This window comes from Dipodomys spectabilis, unplaced genomic scaffold (assembly GCF_019054845.1).
Source record: "Dipodomys spectabilis isolate Male_0828 unplaced genomic scaffold, ASM1905484v1 ptg000147l, whole genome shotgun sequence".
Taxonomy (NCBI): Eukaryota; Metazoa; Chordata; class Mammalia; order Rodentia; family Heteromyidae; genus Dipodomys; species Dipodomys spectabilis.
In genome coordinates, this window is record NW_024870824.1 from 11,739,001 (window position 1) to 11,754,491 (window position 15,491).

Consider the following 15,491-nt stretch of genomic DNA (forward strand, 5'->3'; position numbering starts at 1 on the left):
GGATGTGGGTACTAGAGCAATCAGGGAGGTATATATGGTATAAATACTTTCCATAAACATGTGAAAATAGAACAAGGAAACTTGCCAAGCTTGTATTGACAAGGTGTAAACATCATGAGTCTGATTAAGGTCCATATGTCAAAATTAAAACTTGTTACACAACTAACTAAAAAACATTTAAAAATGGTGTTGCCATATGACACATTTCATATATAGCACTTTGGGGGGAAATCTTAACTTTTCTGAGATTCAGTTTTTCTCTCTCCAAAATTACAAGCTGTACTATCTTTGAATGCTATAGTACCATGACACATAATATTCAGTATAATACTTACAGTATAAAACTAAAAACAAAAGCAGTTTTAGTGTACTGCTTCACAGTTACAACCATCATCATCCTATCCTGTCATGTAGACTAGGATTATAAACTACACTAGCAAGTTGAGTCACACTACCACCTATTTTCATAAATACCATTCTACTGGAAGACATTCACATACAATTATTTACATATTGTTGTGACAGTTTTTCTCTAAAATAGCAAATGGGATAGAAATAGCTTTACAGAAATTGTTGCATACTCTGATGCATGGCTAGGACACAAAGAAAAGCCCAAGAAGCAAAACCTAGTGTCTGTCCTCACTCGTATCACATATTAGTGTGTATATGATTTTATTGTAGAAAAAAATAAAGCAAAGGGAAAATAGAAGTATCAAATGTGAGAAAACCAGGCTAGTGATAAATTATTTTTTGTACATAAAGAGAAAGACAACTTTCTCAGTCAGTAGGTTAGACACCAAAATAAGGGGCACGAGCAAGTACATAGATATGTCCGACAGGTAGGATTTCCAGATAGATGGATGAGATGGAATGTCCATAGGACTGTGAAGGACCTCAGCTGATGAGATGTCAATGTGAAATTCGGGCATCTAGGTCAGGTTTGACATTAGAGGTGTACATAAGGAGCTGGGACTTTGACTTACAGGAAAGCAAGAATATCACAGAGTGGAACTGGCTGATGATGAAATGGAGAAGAAGAAGAACAGCTGGGAAACAGTCCTGGGGATGCATGGGAGGTATAATGTTCTAACTGTCACATGTAAATATGTCAAGTATTGCTAAAACCCCAAATTGGAGAAAATTCTGTCCGGTTAGATTGTCAATATGAATTTTTTTGCATTTTGAATTATTTTATTTTAATTAATGCAAATCTAGATTAAAATAGCCACTATGTTTTATGAGGAGTGAATTGAAGAAGATAGGATCTACTGCTTGAAAGAATCAATAGGAAGGAGTATTGTCATTGGATGTCTTGGTGTCAGGCCCATAGTCATTATAAGAACTGTTAGCATTCATTTGTTAAATCCTAAATTGTGGACCATTGACTTTATATGCATTCATTTTCAGATCTCACTAAAAGGCTTTTGAGGGGCTCACTATTATCATTTCTTTCATACAGGTAGAAGCATGGATGCTTAAGAAAGTAATATATCCAAAGTTACCTGGGCAATAAATGGCAGAGCTGAGATGTGGAAATCCAGATGAATTGAGAATGGTGGATGGGGTAGTGCTATCTTAACTCTCTTACTATGTAAACTTATAAATCTAAGCCTACTAACCCAAATTTGTTCTATAAAGGGAGATGATAGGAAAGAAATCTAATAAATAGGTTAGTATCATTCAAAAAACAAGATTTTATTCAGTTGGAAAACTAGTTGTCATCATAACCAGGTGAAATGTGTATTCGTAGATTAAATTGAAACTATAAGGTTAAATAGGTATCAGAGATAAAGACCTAGCATAATGAAGAGGTTGAAACTATCCAACAAAAAGATGTCAAGTGTTTATTATTATGATTATTGTTATTTTTAGCAATGTGACATCTTAATTTTCAACATTTCCACAGTGCTTTGGTATGATTATATAAATAAATAAATAAATAAGGAAATATTAAAGCATTTAATTTAATTTTCCATTTGATTAATGCAATGGATAATCAAATGGAAAATCAAATGATCTATTTGATTAATGCAAGTGGGTAATCTGTTAGCACCAATAAGTGATTAGCAGGATACTAATTAAGTTCCTGTCCCAAGAATGTGATAAATATTATACAAAATCATGCTAACAGATCCCTACTAGATTCCCATGATGTAAATACTGTTTATATTCCTCTTTCATAGATGAGAAAACTGAGGATCACAAAGACTGACTAACTTGCCTAGGGACACAGACAAAAATTGATGGGAGATGTGATTTAAGTCCAGATCTATCAGAATGTGACTGACTTTTACTGATTTACCATGTGTATAGTGTCTTCTCATGGTATTAGCAACACCATCATTAGCAGTGCCAGTGATAGTTTCCCTATTGGCTTAACATACACATTCTTCCACCAATTACTAAGGAATGCCTCCTAAATAAAGAAATTGTTAGCATATGGACTGTAAATGTGGAAAGTTTGGAAACATTTTCTAAATAGTAGATAGCTTTGCATTCAGAAAGGTCATATCCTCACAGGATTGTTAATATTGTAGAGAAAACTTGAATATATTTATTTTTGTCAATTTTAGTATAAAGGAATAAGTTGAAGACATTTTCTAAACTGTATCATGTGAATATCCCAGTGAGGTACGGTAAAACACAATACTTTTATAGAGATATTTAAAGATAGACAGGGAGAGATAATGATAGATACTTATTGAAAAATCGATGGGTAGATAAAAACTTATTATTGCTTTCAGTAGATAAGAAAAAATTGTGAATGAATCTTGATTAAATGACCTTCTAATTATGCTTAAGAAGATTTCACCACATTCCCTTCTGGTTGGAAACATTCATCCCAGGAGACATATTCTAGAGAATCACATATATTTCATGCATGTGCCTAATTTCTTTTTAAAGTTCACAGAGATTTATGCTGCAATTAAGCTTAATTGAACAAAATAAAATTATACAGAAAAATCAGCAGATGTAAAAAGCTAAGGAAAAGAACAATTTGTGTTACATCTTTATAATGACACTAAATGTTAGGTTTCTCTAGTGAAAGAAATATGGAGACTTTACTGAGAATGATTGAGATTTTTGGTTCAAGAACAATTCAGAAGTAATAGGGAAGAAAAATATTTCAAAAGTATGATAGGATTATTCAAAAGGCTGACTACCTTTTCTGGAGGTTTAACTGGGGAATAAAAGAAAGAAATTAAACTTGAAATCTTGGCTCCATTTTTGAGCCACTGGGATTTTAGATTTGTGATTTTACTTTTTTCTTTATTTCTGTCTATTTTTTTATGGGATTGGAAGAGGGATTGGGCCTAGAAGCCAGAGCTTTTGGCCTGGGATGTTGATTATATGAAGAAGAGCAAAAATAAACAAAGGTTTACAATTAAAGATGCAATTTAATTGGGGATGCTTGTGGCGCACACCTGTTAACCCTAGCTACTTAAGAAGCTGAGATCGGAGGATTGTGGTTTAAAGCCCACCCAGGCAGGAAAGTCTGTGAGGCTCTTATCTCGACCACCAAAATTCTGCAAGTAGAGCTGTGGCTCATGTGGTAGAGTGCTAGCCTTAAGATAAAAAGCTCGGAGACAGAACCCAAGCCCTCAGTTCAAGCCACAGGACTTGCACACAGGAAAGAAAAAAAAAGGTGCAATTTTTGTTGTTGTTGTTTAGTCTCTCCCCCCTGCTCTTTTAAAGAAAACACTAATACTAAATGAATGTGAAAAGTATAGTTTCCAATCTTTTCCATCATACTGATTCTGTTCTGTGAGTTCACCAGCTGTTCGATTTTCTAAATGAACAAGAAAAACTTGCATAAAGAAAATAACCTCAAATGGTTTTTCTTTCTTGCTATTGTTTCTAACATAATTATAAGATGATTTCTTTGTTGCTTTGTATGTCCTTCCCCCACGCTATAACCCCTGTTTTCACTGTATTTGATGTTGGTATAATTGCATAATTTGTAGTGGGGAAGGATAAAACAAATTGTTTAAATAGGGATGCAGGTGGACCCAATTGCAACAATGAGATGTACAAAACATTATGTCGAAAAATGAACTTTACAACTTGGAGGGGGCAGGGATGGTAAGGGGAAACAAAGGAGGAGGCAACAATGCTTGATAAGAAATGTACACATTACCTTGCTCATGTAATTGTAACCCCTCTGTATGGCATTTTTACAATTAAAGAAAATTATTAATAAAAAAGAAAATAACCTGTTCTCACTTCAGAATTTTGTACATTTAACCAAGGAATGATAATTGGAGAGATGAAGGCCCTATACTTTTTGTTTGTTTGTTTTTAATGAACCAAATATCTATCTTCCTTTTTGACTACCTTCTTCCCAGACTAGAGTCAATTTAACAAAGAAATTTGGGATATAGTGGATATTAGCCCAAGCATTTTATAGTTACAGTTATCCTTGAGCAGATCTGTGCCCTAGGAGGGAGGAATAAACAACTTATCTACTCATTGCTTAGATATAGATAACATTCTGGAAGCTAGTCATATCCTCAAACTCTCACTCACAGGACAAAATATCTCTTCTACATTTCAATTCAGACTTCTAGACTATTTACATTTAAATGAAAAAAAACTAAAAAGCATTCCCTATTCTATATAAAGTCATGTTTACAGTAAAGCAAAGGCCTTAATGTGCTGTTCATTATGTGCTAAAGATTCCCAGTAAAGTTTTCCCTCCTCAGTCCACCCATCTATGAGCAAAGGCAAGACTTCACTCTGCATTACATCCCAGGCATATTGTGTGACAAAATATAAACAGGAGTGTGGACTTGATTATAGTGTTCAGAAGCTGGCTGTACCAGTTTACCTACAGTGAGACTTAGGCAAAATTCCTTTGTCTTTGTTTTAATCTAAAATTTCAAGGAAACATATATGTATTTCAAAAATTGCTTTAGAATGAAATTAATTTAAAGGCACTTAGAAGAGTAAATGACAAACAGCACATAGTTTCAACACATTAGATATTGTTTCCACAAAGATTGATATCCCCTAATAATTAGCATTCTGATGCTTTGCCACATTCCATGTTTCTATGAGGTGGTTTTGTAGGTAATTGGATTAATCCAACTTCATTTATTAGTTATATTAGCTTTATGATGAATCATAAATCATGTATTAGAACACTAATTATAAAAATTATCATATTTTAGAGCTTTCGTTATTACATGTATAATCTTTAGCGTGTTCATAAGCACATAATCAGAAATAAAATAATCAATTTTATTCATTATTGAACCCAAGTATTAGTAAATGAATGATAATAAAATATGACCATGGCAAACCACTAACATAATATTTCCAATGAACCACTTGCAGCTTTTACAATGACAAAAATTTGTTTTCACTAATTGATCCTTAAAAAACCATGGATTAGAACTTGGTGCCAGTCTGTAATCATAGTTACTTGGGACTCAGAAATTGGTAAGATCATGATTCCAAGACAGCCCAAGTAAATTTAAAAATGTTTTGCAGACCCCATTTCAACAAAAGAAAGCTGGGCATGATAATGAGTGCCTGGAATACAGGAGGATCACAGACCAGGCTGGTCTGGGAAAAAAGACCTTATGTCAAAAATAGTAAGAGAAATAGCTCAAGTGATAGAGTAGCTGCCAGGCAAATACAGAGCCCTGAGATCAAACCCCAGTACTACCAATAACAACATCATCATCATCAACAACAACAACAACAAAAACAACGAGAAAGCATTACTTAGATATATGGAACTGGGTATGTGAAGGTGACCTATCTTGAACATGCATTAATTAATGTACTGAATGTAGCTACTGGCACTTAACTTTAGCAAGTTATTATGAGTAGTTAATTTACAGAAAAAAGTGTAGATTTAGAAATTGATTCATATTTGAGAATTTGTTAGTTTTCTGCTTTAGAGAACATATCAGTCTAAATACACAGACTTTTTATGGGGACAGCATGATAATTTTTATTGTTTTTGTATAGTTGATATACAGTTGATATACAGTTACATGAATCAAGTGCAATTAATACAATTCTTTTTGAACCATTTTCCCTTCCGTCACTCTGTTAAATGAAGCTTTGAGTCACTGAAAATAAATATTTGGTCTATAATTCAGTCATATACAGAGATACTTTTCAGTGTATCTTTCTGGTAATTGTCAGAAACTTTAATAAATGTAAATGCCAAATGATACTAGGTTATCTTCAAGTGGAAGACAACTAAACTATTCCTTTTAGGAGTTTGCCTTTCTGTTGCCTTCATTAGCCTGGTTTATGGAAATTTTATTAAATGAACTGACATGAACTTGGTCAGGTTTTGTCAATCCTGTTAAGCAGACTATGAATAGTTCAACCAGATTGATGTATACCACATATTTAAACTAGGTCACATGCATTCTAGTGTTGTAACCTTAAATGAAGATAATAAAAGCCAGAGACACATAATAGATTGTGTTCACTTTTTGTATTATATATCACTAGAAAAAAGAAGCATATGAAAGAGAACTTCTAAAGCCCACAATCACCACAGGCACCCATGATGTTTGGGTGGCATATAGGATAACCTCCAGAATAGAATTTCAGACTTCGACGTGATTTTTGCCCCATTATAGAAAGAGATAGTACTAAAAGATTATATCCATTGTTCTGAAACTATATATAGCAGATTTTTCCACCTCAGCCAAAGGCTAGACAATTTTTGTCTGCCCAATTCAGATGAATTTATTTTATATAGAAATGCTGAAAACCTCTTGGATGAAAAAATTTTCCTTTCTTACTCTTTTTGAAAGTATATATATATATATATATATATATATATATATATATATATCCTTACACTCTAAAAATGTTGAAAGAAAGAGGTGAATATAAAAAAAGGTAAGAGCCAACAAATTTTGCCCTTAAGAAAGTAAGACAAGTAAGAGCATTGCTTTTCTCCTGGGAAGGTCATTCGATCATATGAAGGGTTTGGTTAGTACTTGCACTAGGTACCTCACTATCAATTTTGCATATCTTGGACTCAAAATTATTTATATGATTGAAGATTCACATTTTCAATTAGACAACTAAGCATAATTATATTACCTTTTTTTGTTCTGTTCAAATTTAATTTGTCCTTGTGGAAAAAGTATTTTCTAATCTAGAGCCTATAGAACATGAGGGAATAGTGATTAGCCTTCAGTTTGAGTCTATGAACAAGGAATAAATATGTAGCAGAGTAACCCTGTTAATCCACCTGGGAAGATATGTGGAGTCCATGTCTATACTCATTGCCATCGTTATATTTACTTGCTCAGGCTCTGCCAGACTGAGGAGTCAAAACCAAGTTCACCCAAAGGCAAATAAGAAAGAGAATAGAATTGGTTGCTAAGAGATTTTTGGATTATCTGAAGCAGGCTTTCTCTCATGTTCCCCTGGACTAAATCCAAATCTTGTTATGTACCAAATAGCCCGCCAACCTGCAATCCAGGCAGATGGGGAGGGAGTTCCCCTTAGTTTTTGAGGAGTGGTGCTAACTATCCATAATAGTGAGATGCTTGGCAGTGAACTCTGCAGACTTCTGCGATTACTCCATCTAATTAGCCAAGGTCTTTTTGATTATAAGCCACAGAAAAGAGGTCAATGCTTTGGGAACTTTAAAAATAATACTACTGATTTTGTTTTTGTTAGTATAAATGAATTTTACAAAAGGAATTTTAATGAATACAAACTTACTATAGACATATGTAGTATCTTAAAATGAAATTGAATAACAAAGTTCTTTAAAGACTCAGAAAATTTGAAAAAATATGAAATAATTATATCACAGAGGTCACATATGCCAGAAAGAAATGGACTATGTTTTTAGGGAAATAATATTGACATTGGTTCAATCCAAATGCTTACTGATTTCATGTGTGCTTCAAGGTCTCAGGAGGGAAATAACCCAGCTAGACTCACTTATGTGGGATGCCAAACACTTACCCAGAGTTGGACAGCAAATACTATTTAGTAATCCTGCCAAAACTGGGTTCAATGATTTTGAATTGATTTGAAGGGATGTGCAGGGACTTCTAGAAAAATGCAAATGGATAATAAAAAAGGTAATAAATATCCATTACACCATCCATCAAGCCAATGTATCCCACAATTTATTAGTGTATCTATAAGTAATGCTAAAGATATCATACATTTTGCTTACTGTGATTATCCTTAAACATTTCACATACATTACTGATGACCTGAGGAATCAAACTTGTACAGAACCTCCAAAATCTGTTGATCATGCTTTGTTTACTTACCCTTGATTTTATTAGTGTTTGTTGGTAGAGATCTGAAGTAGTTCTTGACCCTAATTTTGTGTTCTTCTGGGAGTTACAGGTAGAAGTATAGGTTAACATTTTACTCATGTGGGAATATCAAGAACTTTGCAATGTTCCAGTACAGTTTTATTTGTCTCTGCTACATTCAGTAGCATCCAATTCAGTAGTAGTCACTTACTGGTGGTGTCTAGCACTGTATATAATGAAGTCAAATAACTGTCTTGAATCCTTTCTCTCCCAGACTTTCCAGTTTTTTTTTCCTCTCAAGTCTCCTCCTCCATTTGATCCTGTATTTCACTATCTCAAAATCTGTCCTTATTCCCACCTTGGTGCTTGACCTGTGCTCTACCTCACTCTATAGTATACCGGAGACTGCTTTAGGAAGAGAGATGAGACAAAAAGACAAAAGTATAACTTAACTTATAAGTATGTTTTCATTCAGAAACAGCAATTACATGCTATTTGTCCTAGGCTTGAACATAGTTTCCTTGATTTGTTTTGTCTGGGGTGGGGGGACATGGGATGAGGTAGGGATGTGAATCATGTAGCTTAAATTTAGTGCCTGGGCACTATCATTGACCTTTGTTGGCTCAAGGCTACTTGAGTCACAGCTCTACTTCTGACAATTTTTGGATAGCTTATTTGTAGATAAGAGTCTTATTGAAATTTCTGACCAGGTTGACTACAAACTGTGATTTTCAAATCTCAGCTTTGTAAGTAGTTAGGATTATAGGCATGAGCCACGAGCACCCAGCTAAACATTACTTAAACAGTTTTTGATACTGATGTTATCAGCAACAAGAGTGGCCACTAGCAGATATCATCATGACCCAAAGAAGATGTACAAAAATACAAATTTTAATATGTTTTGAAATAGAACATATCCCAAATATTTTATAAATATTTTTAAATCTTTTAAAATGTTGCTTTCACCCCAATATAAAATGTCAATTAAGAAATACAAGATTTCCAAGCACTGATGGCTCACACCTGTGATCCTAGCTACTCAGGAGGCTGAGACCTGAGAATCATACTTAGAAGTCAAACCAGGCAGAAAAGTCAGTGAGACTCTTATCTCCAACAAACTACCCAGCAAAATCTGGAAGTGGCACTGTGACTCAAGTAGTAGTGGTAGAGTGCTAGCCTTGAGCACAAAGAAGCTCAGGGACAGTGCCCAGGTCCTGAGTTCCAGCCCCAGGACAAGCCAAAGGAAAAAAAAAGAAAGAAATACATGATTGAGAATAGTCATTAATTCACATAGCCAAAGTCAAGTTTTCTTCTTCCTGAGACAGGACTTATCAATAGATGTAAGCTATTGTGTATTTTTTACCTTTTGTGCCAGATAGTAACCTTATGGGTGTTTATTATATTAAAATAAAAATGACAAAGATATGAATTAACAAATAAAAAAGTGACTGCCCTGATCAATGACCGTATGAGTGATTAGGGGAAAAATATGGCTTCCACATTTTTTTTCCTGTGAGGACAGCATATCAGCTGAGGGGCTGTGTTCTGCTTTGGGAACAAAGGTAGTCATTTGTATGTACCCTTTTCAAATGCGTTGCCTTTTATTTAGTATTATGCATTTAGGTTTCTCCCATGCCTTTTCATGGTTTGCTAACTCATTTCTGTTTAGAGTCAAATAATATTCCATTGCTTAAATAGAATCAATAAAGTTATCTCTTCACAGACTGAAGGACAGCAATGAGTACATGCCACTTCTTTTATGGGAAGCTGTTTGGCCCTTGTTGAGCACCTAAGGCAGTCTCTCAGTAAAGAGAAACACCTGCATTCTTCCATGGAGCCCAGCCCTGCAAAATAAAACTTTATATGGTATAAAATATTTTCAGGTATGTTCAGCATTCTGGCAGTAAATTTTTATAACTATTTAAAGGACAGGCACACTATTTACAATAGCATAAATTATAACCAACCTAGCTTCTACCATATATTAAAATGGATAAATAATATGTCATAACTAGAGTTTCAAATTAGTGGAATCTCAGGATATGCATGTATTCAACAGGATGTGTGGATCCATTCAGCTCGTTTCATAATCCATTCGTGAAGTCATGTATAATAGTAAGTTATTCTTATTGCTTTTTGCTAAGTAGCATTCCAATATGTGTTCATAACAAAATTTACTTATCCATTTGTTATTGATAGACATACTGAGGTGGTTGTGCAGGATGGAGTGAGACATTCTGTGGAAACCCTGGAGATTGTGTGTATGCTTGCTAGCCTAAAGGTAATTATGGTTTTACAGGTATATATGTAGCTCCAATTTATTAAACTGCATACTAGTAATAATAGGTCATAGATATATGCTTGCACCAATTAAAAATGAACCATTCTGAAAAGGAAAAGCACTGATAAATCCTATACAATAATATTAAACCAAGAAATCATATGCAAAAGAGAACACACTCTATCACTCTGCCTATGGTTAAACTAATCTATTTTAAGCCAGGATAATAATTACTTTTAAGGAGCAGTTGAAGGAGTAACTGGAAAGGGCATGATGAAAACTTGGGCAAACTGGAAACATTTTATATTTTGCACTGTTTTTTTTTTTGTGGGAGGGGTGGGATTTAGACTTGTTGGTTTATTTTCCCTTCTTGGCAGTACTTAATTTTATTTTATTTTATTTTTAATTTAATTTTATTTTATTTGTGAACATAATTTTGAACTCAGGGCTTCATACTTGCTAGGAAGGTGTTCCATTGAATGTGCCTCTAGCCTTATCTTTTTTTTTGTTTTGTTTTGTTTTGTTTTTTATTGTGAAAATACTGTACAGAGGGGTTACAATTACATGGGCAAGATAGTGAGTACATTTCTTATCAAGCATTGTAGCCTCCTCCTTTGTTTACCCTTCCCATCCCTTCCCAGCCTCCCTCCCCCCCTCCCCCACCTAATCTTCCCTCCCTCCCCCACCTAATCCTCCCCCCCCTCCCCCACCAAAGTTGTAAAGTTCATTTTTCGACATGACAACTTGTACTTCTCATTGTTGCAACATGTCCACCTGTATCCTTATTTAAATGACTTGTTTTTCCCCTTCCCCTCCACAAATTATACCGACATCAAATACAGTGAAAGCAGGGGTTATACTGTGGGGGAGGGACATACAAAGCAACAAAGAAATAATCTTATAAATGCTTTAGAAACAAATGCATGAAAGAAAAAAAAACATTTAAATACATATCTTACGGTTCATTTTCCTAACATCACCTTATCTGACCTTTTCTGCTTGACTCATATATATACTAGATATTGCAAATAAGGGAAACCATGGGACCTATGTTTCTTTGGGCCTGGCTTACTTCACTTAATATGATTTTTTCCAAGTCTTTCCATTTCCTAACAAATGGGGCAATGCCATTCTTTCTGATGGAGGCATAGAATTCCATTGTGTATATATACCACATTTTCTTGATCCATTCATCTACTGAGGGGCATCTGGGTTGGTTCCATATCTTAGCTATGGTTCTAGCCTTATCTTTATTAACATTTTTTAAATCTGGATGATGGTTGAATGAATAATTCACTGTCTGAGATTTTAACAGTTTTTTACACTTATGATAATTGCACTTTTGTATGTGCATTGTATTATTTTAAGTTCAGATTTGTTTTTAACAGTAAGTAGTATTCAGAAATTAAGCACAGTTTAACTTTCTGTTCTGTTCCTTAAATTAGCTTAAAAATGTGAGCAATGAGCCCAGTGGCAGTAGCTCATGCCTATAATCCTAGCTACTCAGGAGACCGAGGCCTAAAGATAATAGGAAGAAAAAAATCTGAGATATTCTATCACTTATTTAACTAGCAAAAAGTGGTCTAGAGGTGTGGCTCACATATCAGATTACTTGATTTGAGCAAAAAATGCTGAGCAAGAGGTCAAGGAGGCTTTCAATTCAAGCACTAGTAATAGCACAAAAAATACATGAACAATGTAATTTTATCTTACAAAGCCTGAACAATAACACTTTTATGTACTGCTAATATCCATGTTCATGATTTATGCAGTATTCTCTGGGCATCAAGAGCCCTTTATTTTCATAAACCTAATGTACTGACATTTTGAAATCTGGCAACCTAATACAAAGGCTACCTTCTCTTTCTAAGAGCCATATTATCAAATGGAAATAATATCTCAAAGCACAGAACTTTGATGACATAAAGCAAGATGCGTAAACACTTCAATAGTTTCTCTCCTTATCAAAGTTTGTTTTGTTTTTAACTTAAATTATATGACCATTGAATGGCACATGTCTTGCAATGTTCTGGTTTGAGAGTACCAAATGCTCAAGAACACCTGTAGAAAAGTGGGCAGGGCATTGGTGTGTTGAATGCTATTGGGGCTATTTGCCAACAAAAGACTTCTCAAGAGCTGCTGGTCAGACTTCCTGGCTGTGGGCTGTCTTCTTATTGAGCCAACTTGACTAGAATGAAATAAATGAGTGCAAACTTCCTTATGCTCCAAAGTGATTTATCACAGAACAGAAACTTCAGTTGGAAAAATCTTTATCTGTCATTCAAAGTGTCTGCTTTCTTTGCAGATGACATTCCATTATACTCACGAACAACAAATCATTTTGTCAGAGTTGTACTGAAACCAAGTCATAACTATTTTTTAATTATTTTTCCTCTGATAGAAAACGAAAGCTCATTTTTGTTTAGTACACTTGTTGGCTGTTTTATTGAATAAAGCCTAGTTGTTCTTAGGACACATTTAAGGCATAATAGATTTACCTACAGATATAACACTTGGAAATGACAATAGTTATTATCATCAAAAAATTTTAGAAAAGGAAAAGAACCACCACAAGTATTAAGAAGGTGAGAGATTCAGTGTAGGAATTTGGGCTCAGATGAATGTTGAGAAGCCAGGGGAGTGAAGATGGAGAAGACCACATCTGAAGAGTTGAGCAGAGAGAGAGTCACCATCACTGGATTTGAGAATGAAGTCCAAAATCACAAGTACCTCTCTATAGCACTGAGACCATGAATGGGGGCTAGTGAAGAAATCTGGAGGCCTACTACTCAGTCAGCCAGGGCCTCCTGAAGAATAGCTGCCATTGCACTTTGCTTCCCAAAACACACATAATGGCCTCAGGAGTACAAGAGGTTTCTGGGAAACACGGTGTCTTGCTTTAGACAAATATGTTTAAGCTGATGTCTCAACCTGAATGGGTTAGAATGGGATTAGATAGCTGGCCAAATATTATTGATGGATATCTACCTGAGGGTTTTGCAGGAGAGATTAGCATTTTAGCCAGTAACTAGAGAACAGAATGCTGCCCTCATCAAGCTAGAACATAACGTCAAAAGGAATTATCTCCCTTTCATGATGTCCTGAAACCTCCCCTGTCCTCCCCTCTCCTCTTTTGCCTTCCCCTTCTCTCCTTCCCCTTGCCCCTCCCCTCCTCCTCCTCCTCCTCCTCCTTCTTTCATCCTTTCTCTCTCTCCCTCTCTCTCTCTCTGTCTCTGTCTCTGTCTCTGTCTCTCTCTCTCTCTCTCTCCCTGCCTTCAGACACTAGTGGGTTCTCTGGCATTTGGACTCAGATTAAGACATAAATCATTGTCTCCACTGGCCCTCAAGCCTCCAGATTGGAACTGAAAATATATGGCAGCCATTAATGCCCTCCCAGCTTTCCAGTGGAAAATAATGAGATGTGCTGCCATTATTTCATTAGCCAATCCCTCAAAGTAAGTCTTTTTTGTGTTAGTTCTATACATGTGGATAATCTTAATTAATCAAAAGAAGTTAGTAATGATGACACATGGCTTCACCTTCCTTTCTGGCACAGTGACCTTTGCCAAGTCAGCATCTTTACTCCCCACCTTTCACTCGTACTTATATTCCAAATAAAGTGACAAAATTCTGCTTCTTCTTTATGTTATAGCACTCCCTATGCAGCTGACTCTATTAGACATACTATTATGCAAATAGGGCCAGATGTGTCAGCTCATATATTTAATTGTAGCTAATTGCGAGGTGTATATCAGGAGAATCATAGTTGAAGGCCCCCCCCCCAAAAAAAAACTTATAGAGACTCCATCTCAGTGAAAAACCTGAGTGTAAGTAGTTCAGGCCTATATTCCCAGCTATGAGTGAGGATCGCAGTCCCCACCAGCTAAAGCCAGGAAAAGGGGGTCCAATCTTGAAAAAACAACTAAAGCAAAAAGGGCTTCATTGACAGGTCATCTGTCTAGCAAGTATAGGGTCCTGCGTTCAAACCTCGGTTGAAAGCAAAACAAATGATGACAATGTGTAAGACAAGTTAATATCTTTCTTCAGGAGGGTGGAGGACAGACTTGCTTTATCTCAAGAGGTGCTCATTGCTTTAGCTGAGTTCCAATCTTGCTTTGATATTGTTACTTAGATAGTAAGAAGGTTAACCAGGATGGATAACTTTATATCAGATATTAAATCACTGAGAGGAAAAATGCTAAGGATTTTTAAATAAATGCAAATATATTAGTATCAAAAGAAAGTAAAAATCCCCAGAACTATTCTAGTCCTTGTTTCTTCACAGATCAAGTGACCCATATTTATAATCTTCTTTCTTTCACCACTCCTTCTATTTCCTTTGTTATCAAGTCAGAAATTCAACATGTAAACTAACTCAAAACCTTGGGCAATTAAACCCATTAAATGATAGAAAACACAATTGCAGAGATTTCTTACCAGAAATTCATTTTGCTTAATAAGGATAAGATGTATTGCCTCCTTATTAAGACATTAAAAACCATCATAAATTTAGATATCTACATATACAAATATTTGCAATCACCACACAGTTTCTAGGAAAAAAATCCAGGCAAGCTTTAGCTAAATACTCTGAGTGACATTCACAGGGAATGAATGAAATGGTTTACTGGGTTGTTTTCTCATCAAGAGGCTCAAATAGAGTATGATCTTCCTCTAATCTCCTACAGAAAATTGACAGAACTTATTTCTTTTAAAAAATAGTTTTTATTGTGAAGATGCTGTACAGAGGGGTTACAGTTACATGAGTGCAGTAATGAGCACATTTCCTATCCAGCATTGTTGCCTCCTCCTTTGTTTTTCCCCTACTACTGCACTGTTGGTGGGAGTGTAGACTTGTTCAACCACTCTGGAAACCAGTATGGAGGGTCCTCAGAAGACTCCACATAGAGCTCCCCTATGACCCCACAATTCTACTTATGGGCATT